This window comes from Alexandromys fortis, unplaced genomic scaffold (genome assembly GCF_014885135.2).
Source record: "Alexandromys fortis isolate MF-2015 unplaced genomic scaffold, M_Fortis_MF-2015_v1.1 scaffold_56, whole genome shotgun sequence".
NCBI lineage: Eukaryota > Metazoa > Chordata > Mammalia > Rodentia > Cricetidae > Alexandromys > Alexandromys fortis.
The window spans coordinates 3,286,646-3,294,852 of record NW_026067935.1 but is presented as its reverse complement, the minus strand read 5'-3'; positions in this window follow the sequence as shown (position 1 = coordinate 3,294,852).

The following is an 8,207-nucleotide window of genomic DNA, read 5'->3' as shown; positions in this document are numbered from 1 at the left end:
CTGGAGGGCAGACAGCTTCATGGCAGGGGTTGGGTATAAGGCAGCTACCTGATACATGACCAGACCAGGAGCAGACAGAGGGGTCTGAATGTAGGACCTGGCGATCAGTCTCAAGCCCCACCCCAACACTCCAAAGGTTCCACACTTTCTCAAAATAGCACCATCAGCTGGAGACTGTTTAAAACCATGAGCCTGTGGGGACACTCCACATCTAAACTGTAACAATATGTAGACAGGTCTACACCCAGCATCTTCGGCCACTTCCTGGGGTAATAACTCCTACCGACTGTCACTGGGCAAGAACAGCAGGGGTTGTGGTTCCAACACTGTAAGTCTGAGAAGTAAACACACCATTAAGTGCAAAGTCCAGTGCCTATGAGGAGCCGGTGAAGCTTGTGACCCATCAGCTGCCCTTCGTTCTTAGCGCTGGTTCTATTTCCTAATTTCTCTGAAAGACAGCTTCCCATAATGAATCCATCTTCTCGTATTCATTCAACACCACCTGAATGGGACAGGCCAGCAAGCCCCAACTGCCTCCCTGTGCAGATCCCTTGTGTATATCCAAAAATTGGTCCAGCCTCTCTCTTCCCATCCTTGAGTCCCCTGAAAACTGCCCATCAGACAAATGAAGCCATCCCCCAATGTCCATCTTTCTGTCTCCAATCTCTATACTTTCCACAAGAACATTTGCTCTCCTTTGGGGCTTTCGTCAGCCGAAGTAATTGAGAAACAAAGAAACCTGTGGAGTAAAGTCCAGTGTCTGCTGCTTTGAGTCAATATTTTGATAGTAGTAAAAACAAAACAAAACCAGCCCAGGACCATGCATCTCCAGCTGGAGTGCATGGGACAATTAGCAGGACCTTGAAGTGTGGAGGCTGCAAGGTTCCAGTTTCAGCCAGGCAGCACAGGACTGGAGAACCCGTAACTCACAGAGATCCACCCCCATCAAGCTCAGTGCCTTTGCAGAAGCCCCACAAAGATGCCGGCTTTCTGCATGGAACAGGAGGATGTGAGGAGCCAGGGTGTTGGTTTGCTGTCTCTGTGACAAAATAACTGCAGAAGTCTGAAGGAGACTCCAAGAGAACACTCTGCTGGAGGGGGACAGAAACTAGGCCATGAGAAGTGTCTTTAAAATCCTGGAAACTTGAGAATAGTGTCACCCAGTGTCAGTCAGTGAATGCCACATCTGTGTGACCTTACCAGCCACAGGAAATAGACCTGGAGAGAAAAAGGAGTTAGACATGGCACTCAGACTCCATGTGGGGCTTATATGGGTCTTTATAGAAACAAGCAAGGAAGTTAGGCACTGGGGCGGAGGCTCAGTTGATAGAGAAGTTGGCCTGGCATGCACAAGGACAGGGGTTCCATCCCAGGACTGCATAAATGGGGTGTGTGGTGCATGCTTGTGATCCTAGAACTCAGGACATGAAGGCAAGGGGATCATAAGTTCATGGTCATCCCCAGTCAGTCTGAGGTCAGCCTTAACTGCACATGATCCTGTCTCAAAGAAGAAAAATGTGAGTCGCCTGCAAACCAGCATAGTCAAGTGATTTTTTTTTTAAATGGCACAGTGGGACTCGAATAGATTATTCCAGAAGTGATGGTGGATGTCATGGGGTCTTTAGAGCACTTACCATTTCCTAAGATTTTACAGTGTGTGTATGCAGTACTCAGAGGCCAGAAGAGGGCATCAGATCCCCAGTAGTTAGAGTTACAGGAGGTTGTGAGCTGTCATGGGGATGCTGGGAATTGAACTCAGATCTTCTGCGAGAGCAGCCAGTGCTCTTAACTGCTGAGCCATCTCTCCAGCTCCTATTTAGATTCGATGACAGAATCTCACCCCATAGTCCAGTCTGGTCTAGAAGTCGCTGTAGTCCAGACTAACCTTGAACTTCCTGCAATCCTCTGGCCCTGCCTTCCTGAGTGTTGGGACTACAGGTGTGATCCCCGCAGTGGGAAGAGGCAAGTGCTGTCGCCTCTGCTAGTGCACCGATTTCTCAGATATATGGCACGACGTTTATACTTGTACTTTGAATATAGCATCAGGTATTATTATAATCAGGGTTAGAATTTAATCAGTTCACAAGACCAAAACAGGACTTTTGAAATGTTGTTCAGCTGACTATGAAATCACTGGCATTGTTGTGAATGTGACTGCAAGTTTTAAAAACAAATAGACACTGAAGATGTATTTATTTGGCTTTGCCGTAATATGAATTCAAAAGTTTTAGATTTTTTTTATGTATATGTGTACGTGTATGCCCCACCCACACAACCCAAGAAAGAGAATCAGAGAATCATGTCACTTGGGAGTGTAGCCCCCAGGCCTAAGAGTTGTATTGGTCTGGACTCCAAATCCCAGCATGCCGGGTCCTGACCCTGGGGGGAAAGGTCCTGATCCTGGGGGAAGGGTCAGGACCACTCCCACGGGGTTTTTAAATAGCTCTTTTCCTTCCTCCTGGTGGTCCTCTGCGGCCTCCCGGTTCCCCCTCAGGGCCACCTGAGAGCACAGGTATTCCATTAAACCTGGATATTTTTAATTTGGCTTGTTGTGACTTGGCTTGATTGGGATTTTTGCATAGGCAGAGAGCTCACATTAGGAAAAAATTCCTAACAATGTCCCCCAAATCAGGAGTTGTGAGCTACCATGTGGGTGCTGTGAATTGAACCCAGCTTCTCTACAAAGAGCAGCTAGAGCTAACCTCTCCAGTCCTAATAGAGATTTTAACAGGGTGACAACAAAGCTCTGTAGCTCAGTGACATCCATTTCCCCTTTTCTTGCTGTGCCTTCCCAACCCCCAGCTCTAAGGCAGTGTCACAGCCGGGAGAGCCAGAAACTCTTCAGTCACTCCCCAGGAGAGCCTGGAGAACAACCTCTCAGCAGGAAAGCAGACACAATGGCCGCTGTGATCTAACAACTCCCAAGTCTACCCAGTGTGTCTCCAGCCCACAGAAAGGGTGTAAGTGTGTGTAGTTGTAAGGTGTTGAACAACTTGGGCAGCCATTACACGGTGATGGATAAACAGTCCTAGTCCAGAATCTTCGGGTGTTCCCCTGCACACAGCAGAGCGCCCGTACTTCAGAAGGAACCACAGACTTTTAGCTCTATGTCAAAACTTCATCAAAGCAGTGTGCTCCTTTTGTTTGGCGCCTTTATTCAATTGGATTTCTGACTGAACTGTTTGAGTCTTTGAAGAACTATTGTGCGATTCTAAGTGCCCAACGTGGGACTGAATGAGTTTTTGCGAAAATGGAAGGTCTTACCGTTTCTGCTCAGGCAGACTGGAATTTTAATCAGGTTATCTAGACAATGGATCTTCAGAAACCTTGGATTTCAGGAGCTTTTAGCAAACTGCAATGGTGTGTGTGTGTGTGTGTGTGTGTGTGTGTGTGTGTGTTTGTTTAAGCAGAATACCAAGTGGGCAGTGGGCAGCACAGAAACGTCTCCATACAATCACCCAGGAAGAGATAGAGATGTGCACGGCAGCCCACTGAAGCAATGGCAGAGAATTATTTCTGACATCACAGGATCCCATTTTGAATACTACAGCAAGAGTCTTTGGGCAGAGTGTCTATTTTCTAAAAAAAAAAAAAAAAACCCACCTCATTTAATCTTAAATTAAGAGATTTGGTGTGAGGGTGTCAGATCCCTTAGAACTGGTTAGGAGCTTAGAACAGTTACAAGCTGCCTTGTGGGGTGTTGGGAACTGAACCCCAGTTCTGTTAGGGCAGCCAGATCTCCAGCCCCGAGTTCCTATTTTTAACTAGATAAATTCATTCTCTGTATCAGAATGGACTGAGCTAACACGGGTTGCAATTTTGCTGGATCTCAGTTACCTCAGAGAGGTGATGGGGGTTGACAGACTTTGCTACACAAGAGTGATATTTGAAAAAAAGTAAAAAGAACTTACATGTAAAGATATTTAGACATGTGTGTACACCTGTGCACGCTGCAGTGTCCGTTATAGGCAGCTGTGAGTCGTCAATTGTGGACGCTGGGAACAACTTAAGTTCTCTGTGGAGCAGTCAGTCCACACGCTTCATCTCTGAACTCTCTCTCTGGGGCCCCAAACTTTTTCCTCCTTTTTTTTTTTTTAAGACAGGGTTTCTCTGTGTAGCCCTGTATTTTCTGGAACTCACTCGGTAGACCAGGCTGGCCTTGAACTAAAGCCCCACCTGCCCCTGCCTCCCAAGGGTGGGGATTAAAGGCCTGCACCACCACGGCCCAGTCAAACTGTTTTTATTATTACAGACACAAATTTGGAACTAATGAGAGGACACACACATATGCCAAGGGTAATTAGCCTGCTTTGGATCTGTAAAAAAAAAAAACTTATATTTACAAAAAAATATGACAACAGAATGTAACATTTTGATGGCAATGATAACATCAGTATAATGTGTATAGATGAGACTTGGGATTCAAATGTTTGTTTTTGAAAATGTCTTTTGAATAGGTCCTATATGTCCACTAAACTCTTAAAGTAGATTTGTTCCTCCTTAAATCAGGTATGGGGCTGGAGAGATGGCTCAGTGGTCAAGGACACTTCCAGAGGACCTCCCAGCACTCATGTGACAGTTTACTGTCACCTCAGTCCCACCACCCTCTTCTGGCCCCGAGGAGGGCGCCATGTGCATGTGTAAGGCAAAACACCCATAAACATAAAATTTAAAAAAGAAAAAAAAGATACAGGTGGGAGGTGGGGCTGGAGAGATGGCTCAGCAATTAAAAGAGCACTGGGCACTCTTAGAGGACCTGGGTTCAGCTCCCAGTACCCACATGGTGACTCACAACCACCTGTAACTCCAGCTCCAGGGGCTCTGACATTGTCTGCTAGCCTCCATGTGTACTGCACGTATTTTATACAGACATACTTGCAGACACATACAGATACAAAATAAATAGCCGAGTGTAGCGCTAACTCAGGAGACAGAAGCAGGTAGATCTCTGAGTTTGAGGTCAGTCTGGTCTACACAGGCGATCCAGGCCAGCCAAAGTTACATAAGCTACATAGTGAGACTCTGTCAAAAATAAAATCATAAGTAAAAATTTTATACATATATACATGCACACATACACACATGTATATATATACTTACATATACAATTATATACATACATTATAGACACACATATATACATACATACACAAACACACATACATGTGTGTGTTGGGTATGGTGATGCCCACTTACGACCCTAGTACTCAGAGGCAAAAGCAGGAAGATTGCTTTAAGTTACAGTCCAGGTCCTAAAGGCCAGGTTGGGCTACAGAGGGATACAAAAACTGTACTCCCTCATCCCCCTAAAAAACCTTTTTTTTTTCCTGAGATTTCTAGCAACTTCTCTCATTTGTAATTGACAGTCACATCTGTAAGATTCTAATTTATTTCAAAGCTCTTTCTTTCAAAGGCATCTATCTTCCTTTGGACAATCAAACCCAATGTGTTTTACCTTTGGGGCAGAGAAAGATCTAGCTATTCAGACTCAGCTCAGCACTGTGTCTCTAACCTTGGGGATGGGGGCTGTCAAGTTCATTTCCTGAGCTCTGTCCTGTGTGGTGAGCTGGCTGGGTAGTGCTGCTTCCCTGCCACGGTGGGAGTGCATCCAGGAACCCTCTGGTGACTCAAGCTCCCCCTCAGACACGGCACAAACCCTCCAACTTCACTGCTTCACACTCAGTCCCCACGCTTTCCATTTCCCTTTTGGCCAACAGGGGGAGTCCAACCTCCATCAGATCACACCAGGCTGGTCAAAGTCATCCAGGGAGTCCCAGCCTACTTGGAATGTTCTAGAACTAGACGCTGGTGAGGCAACTTCCTTCCACCTCTCCTAGCTTTCTGCTTTGCCACAAGTGTAGTGTGGGCTCCTGTCCTGTGTGTAAGGGGCAGTCACTGGTACAGACTGCGCCAACAGTGGAGCAAGAGGATGTGTTGAGAATCTGTACTCATGATTCTTCCTCCTGCCCTAAAAGTCACTGGGCTGCCTACTCTGATCAGCCTTTGGTCAGATCGTTTACAGGAGACAGAGACAGACGAGAGGGGACCACACTAAATGGGGTCTTTTGGATGAACTTCCCACAGGGTACAAGCTGTTGCTAATGGGTGTGGGATGGTACAGACTTGCTTGACTGGAGTGATAAAAATCACTGTAAAGTCAGTCCAAGACAGAGAAACTCAGTGTTGCTCTGCGAGTCTTCTTGCTAGCTACGGGGCTTTTCAAAGTCAGGGAGTTCTGTTTTCTTAGGAGACAGCGACTCAGTACTCTGCCAACAACGGACACCTGCCACCTACCAACTGCAACCTGTGACGGAAGTTAACAGCCAGTGGGGCAGATGAGATACCCGTTAAAGGTGAGGGTCACAATCCAACCCAGCTCCTTCTCAGGCCCTTTGGCCAATTTCCTGGGGTCTTCAGAAGGCTGCATTTTTACACTGTAAAGCGCTCTGACATCCAGAAGTACACACAGAACCTTAAAATGACCTTGCTTAGAGAAACAGAGAAGCTACTGAGAGCTGTCCTGCACCTGCCTGATATTGCCATCACCACTGGAGAGCAAGCTGTGCCCCAGGTGTCGCTTCTGCCTAGATGTCCCTGATGTCTTTCAGACTGATATGTATGGGCATTTTGCCTACATGTCTGTGTACCACATGCATGCAGCCTATGGAGGCCAGAAGAGGGCATCTGATTCCTTAGAAGTTAGATGATTGTGAGCCACATTGCTGTTGCTGGGAACCCCCAGAATCTCCCTTTCACTTGGAACCAAAGGCAAAAAGTTGAGTTCCCCCTTTGTGGTCAGGTAGTGTGAGATGTGCGAACCATTTCAGCAGTCCCACTTCTGTTCTTAAAAAATAAGTATGGGGGTTCAGAGGCTAAAAGCATTTGTTGCTCTCGCAGTAGACCCCATGGAGACCATTCTCATTCAAACTACCGATGCGCCCCCCCAAACTCCCCCATCCCCCCCCCTCACTTTCTGGCTCTCCTCTAGCTGATGCAACCTCTGCCCAGGATTCCACATGGTAGTAACAAAATGCGCTGCTTACTGATGCATCGCTGAAGGATGGGTACCCAGGCCTATCTGCCCGACCCATTCTTCCCACAAGAGACTGTACATCATTATGATCAGGTAGGAGACATCTCTTTTAGCCCTGTGAAAATATTTGAGAGAAGTTCAGGTCTGAGTTCTAGAGGAGAAATTAGAGACAAACAAGCCAAGAGCTGGGGGATTAAAATATTTAGTGCCTGTATGATCAGTGAGGGCAGAGCTAGGGACAAAGTCTGGAGAAACCATGTCATTGTCCTGGGGCCCAGGAGCTGCCTCCTCCCACCCCCTTCAGTGTTCGTATGGCCAGACAGGCACAGAGAAAGGCAATTGTGGGCTGTTACCCATAGGGCCTGCTAGTCACCTACCTGAGATGAGAGAACTGTCTTTTACCTTTAAGTTGTTCTGGAGAGACTCAAGAAAGCAGATAAGAGATATGATCCTGGGCCCAGACTGCCTCCCTCTTGGATCCCGACAGTGCAATGACTTGGAGATCAGCACATCTCTGGTATACTAAGACCCAACTTGGTGTCATCTGCCACCTCCTTTAGCACCCTTGTACTTTTTGTGACTCCACATAAGGTGTCTGGGACTTACACAGCACAGATGTGCCACCACAGGTAACATGGAGGGAGCACTTGGCACCGAGTGCACAAGCTGCAGTGGAAACATTAGGGCACTTTTGTTGCCTCAGATTGAAAAGGGGATGGCATTTTGGAAGGGTCTTCAAATCCCACAACAGTTAGTGTGTATTTGTTCCCCAGTCCCACGCCCAAAGAAGCCACAGCAACCAGTGGACATTAAGCTGTGACTTGCCCCAGAGCCTTGCAAACTGCAGTGGACACAGGGCCATGGCCTGCTCCCGGATCACCAACTGCAGCCCTGAGGGACCAAGCACCTTGAAAGAAGTTGGTTTTATTAAAATTTCTCTGCTTCTGCCGGGACATATGTAGTTCTCACCCACATCCACAAAGAAGCTATTCTGTCTCCTCAGAGATCAGCAAAGGTAATATAGCCAAGACCTCAGGGCAGACACAGCTTTGAACATCCCAAATAGCACAGGCCAGTTTGTGTTTATTCAACTTCTTGTTTGGAACTGTTCAGATGCAAATGTCGAGGCTTAGGACCACCACCTGCTCCTCCACAGCCAGGTTCCACAGGGTCC